Source organism: Tupaia chinensis, unplaced genomic scaffold, assembly GCF_000334495.1.
Source record: "Tupaia chinensis unplaced genomic scaffold, TupChi_1.0 Scaffold000119_2, whole genome shotgun sequence".
NCBI lineage: Eukaryota > Metazoa > Chordata > Mammalia > Scandentia > Tupaiidae > Tupaia > Tupaia belangeri.
The window spans coordinates 727,760-736,592 of record NW_006159586.1 but is presented as its reverse complement, the minus strand read 5'-3'; the positions used below and the strand labels follow the sequence as shown (position 1 = coordinate 736,592).

Below are 8,833 nucleotides of genomic sequence, written 5' to 3'. Positions count from 1 at the left end.
CCCTACCCCATTTCCTTCTTCCTGTCTTCCTCTGGGGAGTGCATGCATGTATCTAATACCAAAAAAAAAAAAAAAATTATACATACATATATGGGGGGGGGAGATCATTTTATCACTACAGCATCCCTCATATTGTCATTTTGTAACCATACCCACTTCCCTCTCATCTACCTTCCTATGCGTGCCCCTTCCCCACTTGAAGTCTCAATCTCTGGGATTCAGTAATCTTTATTTTTATGGTTTTTATCTTTTCAAGAATGTTAAATAAATTGAATCACGCACTATGTAACTTTTTGGATTTGACCTTTTTCGTCCAGCATAACTCTCTGAAAATTCAGCCACGGTGTCTATATAGTTTGCTCATTTTCATCCCTCAGTAGTATTCTGATAAGGATTTACTATAGTTTGTTTAACCATTCACTTATTAAAGGATATTTGGATTTTTCTATTTTTGGTTGATCAGAATAAAAGTGCTATAAAGGGGACCTGCAGTTGGCGTAATGGCTATGTCCTTGGAATCCCATGTAGTCAACTGTGGTTCGAGTTCCGGACCCGGTGGCTTAAACTCAACGTCGGGCACGTGTGTGTAAGTGCCCAATATCCTGAGAGGAGAATGGAGGAGAAGGGATTGCGGTGTGGCCATCTCCCTTGGGAAATGATTTCTTGCTTTCTGTGTCTCTGTCTTTTTGGCGAGCGCATGAGCCCTATAGCAAAAACCTCTCAAAAAAAAAAAAAAAAAAAGATTCTGCTATAAAGATTTGTGCATAGGTTTTTTTGTGGCCGCGTGTTCTTTGGGATAAATACAAAGGAATGCATTTGCTGGGTCATATGGTTGTTGTATGTATAGTTTTTTTTTTTAAGAACTTGCTAAACTGTTTTCCAGAGTGGCTGTACCATTTTACATCCCTACCAGCAATGTATGGAGAGATCCAGTTTCTCTGCATCCTCGCCAGCATTTGGTGTTATCACTGTTTTTCATTTTAGCCATTCTGGTAGGTATCTAGTGATATTTCAGTGAGGTTTTAATTTGCATTTCCCTATGGCTGATGGTGCTAAACATATTTTCATGTGCTTATTTGCCATGTGTATATTCCCATCAGTGAAATGTCTTTTCATGTCTTCTGTCCTTTTTCTGATTGGATTTTTTTCCTGTTATGATTTGAGAGTTCTAAATATAGTCTGAATACTAGTCTTTGTCCCATAATGTGGTTGAAAGCATCTTCAAATCCGTTGATTTTCTTTTCATCCTTTTAAAGAGGTCTTTAATAGAGTACAAATTTTAATTTTGGTCAAAGGCAAATTTATCATTTTTCCTTTTATGGATCTTACTTTTAGTGTCGTTTTTAAGTTCTCTTTGCATAGCCATAGATCCTGAAGCTTTTTCTTTTTTTAAATTTTAGTTTTGTTTTTATATTTAAGTTTGTGATGCATTTGGAGTTATTTTTGTTTAGGGTTTGAAAATTTAGGTGAAAGTTCTTTTTTGGCTTTGGAAACCTAATTCTTCCAGCACCAATTGTTAAAAGATTTTCTTTCCTTTCGGGTTACTTTTATATCTTTATCAAAAACCATATTGGCATATTTGTGTAGGTCTATTTTTGAGTTCTCTTGTTCTGTAACCTTCCACTAATGCCATATAGTGAAATGGGTAGAGCATTTCATCTCCTTTTTAAAAATTATCGTAACTTTCCTAGTTTCCTTGCCTTTCTATATAAATTCTAGAATAATACTATCTATAGCTGTAAAAAGTCTTCTTAGGATTTGGATAGGAATTGTGTTAAACCTCTATGCCAGTTTTGGGAAAATTGTCATCTTTACTATGTTGAGTCTTTAGTCCATGAAGAATCCATTTATTTAGTCTTCTTAGATATCTTTCATGTATGTTTTGTAGTTTTGACATACAAGTCCTGTTGTATATGTCTGATAGATTTATGCATTATTATTTTCTTCAGAATGATTATAAGTGTGTTTTACACTGATTTTCACGTTTATTGTTATTGATAGTATATACAGTTATGATATGATTGGTTTTCGTGTATTGGTTGTATATTCTGCAGCCTTGATGAACTTACCTATTTTATAAATTTGTTGGGGTTTTCTTTGTAGACAGCAATGCCATCTGCAAACAGTTTTATTATTTTTTTCAACACATTATAATGCCTTTTACTTCCTTTTCTTGTCTTATCCTGCTAGCTAGAGCTTTTAGCACTATATTAAATGACTGGTAACAGTAGTTATCCTGTAGAGTCTTCATGCTTCAGTCCACTCTGAGTCCCAGCTGGCCTGGATCATGGATATGTGAGCACACCTTGTTGCTTAGGGAGGTCCCTGGTGGCAAATCCAGGACCTTTTTCCATGTGAGTCCAATTATGCTAGTACTGTACCACCTCCTCGCTGCATGTTTTTCTGAGGGTTATTTTTTTTTTTTAAATCAAGAATGGATGTTAAATTTCTCAAATTGTGTTTTTGCATTGATTGGTCATGTAATTTTTCTTTTTTAGTTGTTAATATGGTTTGCTGCATTAATTTAAAGCATCAAGTCAGCCTTGCATCCCTGAGATAAACTCTACTTGATTATTATATATACTTTTTATTTCTTGTTCAATTTTATTTACTAATATTTTATTAAGGATTTTCACATCTTTTTTCATGAGGGATATTGCAACTTTATTTTTTTGTGCTGTCTGTCTTGTTTTGTTATCACAGTAACACAAGGTTCATCAGTGAATTTGTACATGTTCTCTCATTTGTTTTCTGGAAGAAATATAGAATTGGTGTTAATTCTCTGAATGTTTGGTGAAATTCTCCAGTGAAGTCATCTGGGTCCAGGATTTCTGAGAATTTTAATATTAAGATTTAAAATTTTGGAGACAGGGACCCGCAGGTGGTGTGGTGATTAAGGTGCTGGACACTCCCACATAGCCAATCACGGTTTGAGTCTTGGACCTGGTTGCTTGCTTTCTCACTTTCTGTCTCTCTTTCTCTCTGGTTAAATGAAAAAATAAGTGAATGAGTAAATAAAATAAAATAAATGATTCTTTTTTTAAAAAATAGGGGCGGAGTGGCAGGTGGTGTGGTGGTTAAGAGTCCCACATGGTCAACCACGGTTCAAGTCTTGGAACTGGCGGCTTCCTTTCTCACTTTCTCTCTCTCTGGTCAAATTAAAATAAATAAATGGAGTTAAATAAAAATAATTCTTCTAAAATATTTTTTTAAAAATTGGGTGGACAGTAGCTGGCGTGGTGGTTATAGTGTTAGTCTCCCACATGACTGACCACAGTCGAGTCCTAGACCTGGTGGCTTACTTTCTCATTTTCTCTTCTTCTCTGTTGTGAAAATAAATAAATGAATGATTGAATGAATGAATGAATGAATGAAATGAAATGAAATAAACGATTCTTAAAAAAAAAAAAAAAAGTGAAATTTCATAGAGCCAGGTGGTGGCATGGAGGTTAAATTGACTGGATCCCACGTGACTGACTGCAGTTTGAGTCCCAGATCTGACGGTTTGAAAAGCCCACTGGAAGTGTTCACATGCGTACCCAGAATCACAAGTGGAGAATGGAAGAGAAGAGATTGTGGTAGGGCCATCTCCTTGGGGGCAGGAAGGTGGTTTCTCACTTTCTCTGTCAAGTGCTTGCAGCCTATAGCAAAAACAAAAACAAAAATATTTAAATTTTCTTTAGTAGTTTGAAGGGTTCAAATGATCTGTTTTACACTGAGTGAATTTTGGTATCTTGTGTTTTTTTAAGTAATTGGTCTATCTAAGTTACTAAAATGTATTTTGGGTTTTTCTTAGTATTACTGTTTTCTGTTTTTTTTGTTTGTTTTAATTTGCCAGAGGTCATGTGCACTTGACAGAGAGGGGAAGACAGAGAGAGCACCCCCATAGGGCATGATTGTGCTACAATCTCTTCTCCTTCATCTTCCTATCCTATTGGGATTTGGGACATGCATGCATGTGTGTCTGGCATATTTTTCAAGCTGCTGGGTCTGGAATGAGAATTGCTCAGTTGGCCATTTGGGATCTAGTTCCTTTAACTCTTAAGCTGTGGGGTTGGTCTAGTGTTGTCATTTTGATGTCTGTAGTTTTATTTTTCTTTCTTTCTTTTTTTTTCGGAGAGGTTTTGGCTATAGGTTGTGTGTGCTCGCCAGAAAGACAGAGAGACAGAGAGACAGAAAGCGAGAAAAAACCGCCGCTCCCCCCGACCCACCCCCACCTCCGGGAGGATGACCATGCCACAATCTCTTCTCCATTTTCCTCTTGGGCTCTTAGGTACACACGCACACACGCCTGGCATGAGTTTAAGCCACCAGGTCTAGGACTTGAACCATGGTTGTCTACATGGGAGCCCAGTGACATAGCCATTTATGCTAACTGCTGGTCCTGATGTCTATAGTTTTTTGTTTGTTGTTTTGATAGAGGTTTTTACCCTAGGACGTATGAGCTTGCTGGAGAAACAGTGAGAAGGAAAGTGAGAAATCATGCACACCCCAGGATCGTGGGGGGTGGGGTGGAGGATGGCCATATGCAATCCCTTGTTTTCCTGAAATCTTGGGCAGGCATCTATACTTTCAGTGCCAGTCCCATTGCATGATGATTAAAGCAGCCAGATCCATATGACTGATCACAGTTCCAACCCCATCCCTGGTAGCTTGAAAAACACAATAGGTTTATGGGCTCATGTGCCAAAATCCTGATGGGAAGGAGGAATGGAGGAAAAATGCATTGCCATTTATAAAGATTTAAACTATTTTTTTTATTGCCTGTTGTATTATCTAGAATCTTTGGAATAATGTTGAATGACAAAACATAATGTGTATTTTATAGGTCTTGACCTTATGATCTTTAGTATGGTGTTTACTCTTGGTTTCAATAGATATAATTTATCATGTTAACAAAATGTCCTCCTGTTCTTTATTGAGTGGTTTTACCTGTATTGAATAGAATTTTATCAAATGTCCTTACTGCATTTATCCTGGTGATCACATGACTTCTCTTCTTGAGCCAATTTTTTAAAAATATTTTTTACCTTTATCAATTTTGCCATAATACTGAGTTGGCTACAGCATCCTATAAAGAAAATCAGTAACTTTTTTGAAGATTCATTATGAACAAATAATATTTTATTGTATTTGATGTGTTTGAATCCAATGCAGCTATTGTTCTTTTTTAAAAAACATTTATTTATTTAATTTATTTTTTTGGCTGGGGAGGGGGAGAGATTTTTTGCTATAGGGTACATGCATTCACTGGAGAGAGAGATGGAGAGAAAGTGAGAACACTCCAGAGGAGTGACCACAACACAACCCCTTCTCCTCCACATTTCCTTTTAGGCATGCCCTCACACATGCCTGGCATTTCAAGAGTAGAGGACTTGAACCCTGGGTGACCATGTGGGAGTTAAGCATGTTAACCACTGTGTCACCTGCTGGCCTCATATTATTATTTTTTAACTTGGCTATAGGGCACATGTGCTCACCATGAGGGGTGGAGGGACGAGCAAGCAAGCTGCCAGATCCAGGACTCGAACCACAGTTGGCTATATTGGAATCCAGTGACTTAACCACCACACCACCTGCTCATCCAATTATTGTTCTTTTGGATGCTCAAATTGTCTCATATTGGGAGAGGATGAGCCCATCCTATATTTTTCTGTGTCCTTCCAAGACACAGTCTTTGATAACTCTTTTGCTTTTACTGTAGAGTTAGAATATTCTAGGCTCATCTTACGTAATTCCTACCCTAGACCTCCATTCAGCTGTTTCACCAAGGAGGTCTGTTTTTCTGTGTCCTTCCAAGACACAGTCTTTGATAACTCTTTTGCTTTTACTGTAGAGTTAGAATATTCTAGGCTCATCTTAACGTAATTCCTACCCTAGACCTCCATTCAGCTGTTTCACCAAGGAGGTCTGTTTTTTTTTGGGGGGGGGGGGTAGGATGATGGGAAATGGTATTTAGACCACAATCTCTTTTTTCCTACCTTCAAACACATTTGCCCTTTTTTTGTTTAATTAAATTTTAGTTTTTTAAAAGCCTTTTTTATTTAGTTTTATTCATTTATTTTATTTTTTAAAATTTTGACCACGGAGGGACTGAGTGAGTGAGTGAGTGAGAGAGAGAGAGAGAGAGAGAGAGAGAAAGAGAACGAAAGAGAAAGAGAAAGTGACAAAGAAAGCCGCCAGGTTCAGGACTCAAACCATGGTCAGCCATGTGGGAGTCCAGCACCCTTAACCACCACAGCATCTGCCAGCCCCTAAATTGAGAATACTTTGACTTATAGGAAAAGAGTACTCAGAGAATTCTCATGTACCCCCATACCCAGTTTCCTCTGTTCAAGCAGACCTTTGTTTTTGGGTGCTAGTGGGTGATTGTGTTTGCCAGAGAGAGAGAAGAAAGCATCCTCCAAGGGGTATGGTCATGCTGTGATCTCTTCTTCTTCATCTGTTTTCTTTTGGGATTTTGGCACATACACACACCTGCCCAGTATGTTTCTCAATCCACTGGGTCTGGGACTTAAACCATATGGTTGACCACGGGGGATCTGGCTCCTTTATAGACTACAGTTTTATGTCCCTTCTTATTCTCTTAAAATTACTTGAAGGAAATCTTGTATATTGTGTAATTTTATACATAATTATTCCATATGTGACTCTAAGATAAGGACAGAGGTCATCTTAACTAAATTTACTGAATTATATCATTTTTATATTCTTAAACTATTGAATAAATTGAGGGCTTTTATGTCTACACTTGTAGGAAACATTGATAATATGAAATATTAGTTTGTAAATTGTGGTACACAAAGACTTCTCATGGTCCATCTTGGGAAATGAGAAAGACTAGGTGATTGTTTTGCTCATGGATTCATTAGGCTTTTATGAAAAAAATTTTTTTAGAAAAAAAATTGGTTGGGTAGAGGGTGAACTGCCTGCTGAAGATTGAAAAGCAGTTATTTGCATATTTTTCAAATTTCGTGTTTTTCCTTCCCAGGTTTTTCTTTAATTCTTCTGAACAGTGTAAGAACAGGATTCTATCTTTTCCTTGAAGGTTTAGTAGAATTTATTCAGGAAGTCATCTTGTTTAGATACATGTTTCTGGGTGGAGGGTGGGGAGCAAGATGATATAATTCCTCTTAAATCAGGTGGAGCAATTTATATTTTTCTAGGAAATAATTTTGTCTATGTCTTAAGTTAGGATATATTATAGTTGTATGAACTCTTGTCTGTAAAGAAATTTGCTCATATTTGTGGTCTTTTCTCCTTTGTTTATTTTCCTTGTTGAGAAGCCTTACTTTATAGAGACAGCATTTTACTTTCTAAAAAGAGGTCCTAGGGACCAGTAGGTGGCATGGTGATTAAAGCTAGCTGGATGCTCTCACATGGCTGACCTTAGTTCGAGTCCTGGACCTGGTGGCTTGCTTTCTCTGTCTGTCTGTCTGTCTCTCTCTCTTTGGTCGAATTAAAATAAATGAATGAGTAAATAAAATTAAATAATAATAATTTTTTTTTTTTTTTTAAAAAAGAGGAGGTCCTTTTTAGGCCCTTCAAAAGATGACTGACTTATAAGAAGTACTTGATTTCACCAGAGCTATGAGACCAGGAACCGGGTATTCCTGTGACCTCTAAAATGGATAATACAAAGGAAGGGACCTCAAAAAGTTTATGGAAAGTAGAATTGAGGTATTAGATTATATTGGTACAAAAAAAAGATTTGAGATCCATATGTAATTGTTTTATAATATACATTACCCATGAACCTTTTGAAGATTCTTCATAGTTAGGAATTTGGGGTATCTTTGACTTGCCGTTTTATGGCATTAGGTTGGTCATTTTTGAAGTACTGATTATGTTAATCTGATAGATTTGTTATTTCTTATAAATAAATATGTAGATTATTTTACTATTATAGTTGAATAGGCAGTGTTAACACGATTTATCAGTTTCCCTCAGCATCTCCTCCTCTTCTCTGATATTACACAAAGTTTGTGTTGCTGTTTACCATGATTTATAAATTACAGTTTTTCTAAATTCCAGACTATTTTTGCAATTTCCAGCTCATGTTTGAGAATTGAAGAGCAGTCTCAGGGAAATACTTTTTTTTGGGGGGGGGGGGTTGTTATAGGGCACGTGCGCTCGCCAGACAGACAGAGAGAGACGTAGAGACAGAAAGCGAGAAATCACCCCCCGGGGGGACGGCCACACTGTAATCCCTTCTCCTCCGTTCTCCTCTCGGGATCTTGGGCACAGATGCACACACACCCAGAATGAGTTTATGCCACCGTGTTCGGGACTCAAACCGTGGTCAGTTACATGGGAGTCCAGCAACATAGCCATTATGCCAACTGCTGGTCCTGAAATACTTTTATATATTGGTAATTACTTGTAACTATTGTATTTACCTGTTTGATGAGGTATTTTCTTGATGTAGTACCTTCAGCTGGCTTTCCTTTTTTTTTTTTTTAAATTGCTAGAAGGCTGAAGCTCTTGCCAGAGAAAGAAAGAGAAAGCACTCCGCCTGTGAGGTGTGGTCATGCCACAGTCCCTTTTCCTCTGTTTCTTCTTCCTTTAAGGATTTTGGGCACCCACACCCATGTGCCCAGTATAGGTTGTCAAGCTGTCAGGCTAGAATTTGAAACTGTGATTGGCTGTAGCCAATTTAAAGATGTGAAATCTAGCTCCATTAACCACTATGGTACAGGACTAGCCCTTATTTTCCTTGTTACATGTAATGTTTCATTTACATAATGTCCCAACTGTAAAAATAAATTATGATTTTATACATAATTTATTTAAATTTGGTTAAACAAAAGTTTAAGTTTTAGTCTTAATTTAT

General features: G+C 37.1%; 1 protein-coding gene across 5 annotated transcripts in view; it reads left to right on the top strand.

The window, feature by feature from the left end:
- Positions 1-883: 883 nt before the first annotated feature.
- PIAS2 (protein inhibitor of activated STAT 2) overlaps positions 884-8,833 on the top strand; it is a 72,500-nt gene continuing 64,550 nt past the window's right edge. For all 5 annotated transcript variants that reach the window (XM_006144425.3, XM_006144424.3, XM_006144423.3 and 2 more), the window contains exon 1: positions 884-992. The gene's annotated coding sequence lies outside the window, so the exon portion shown is untranslated. The remainder of the gene's footprint in view (positions 993-8,833) is intronic.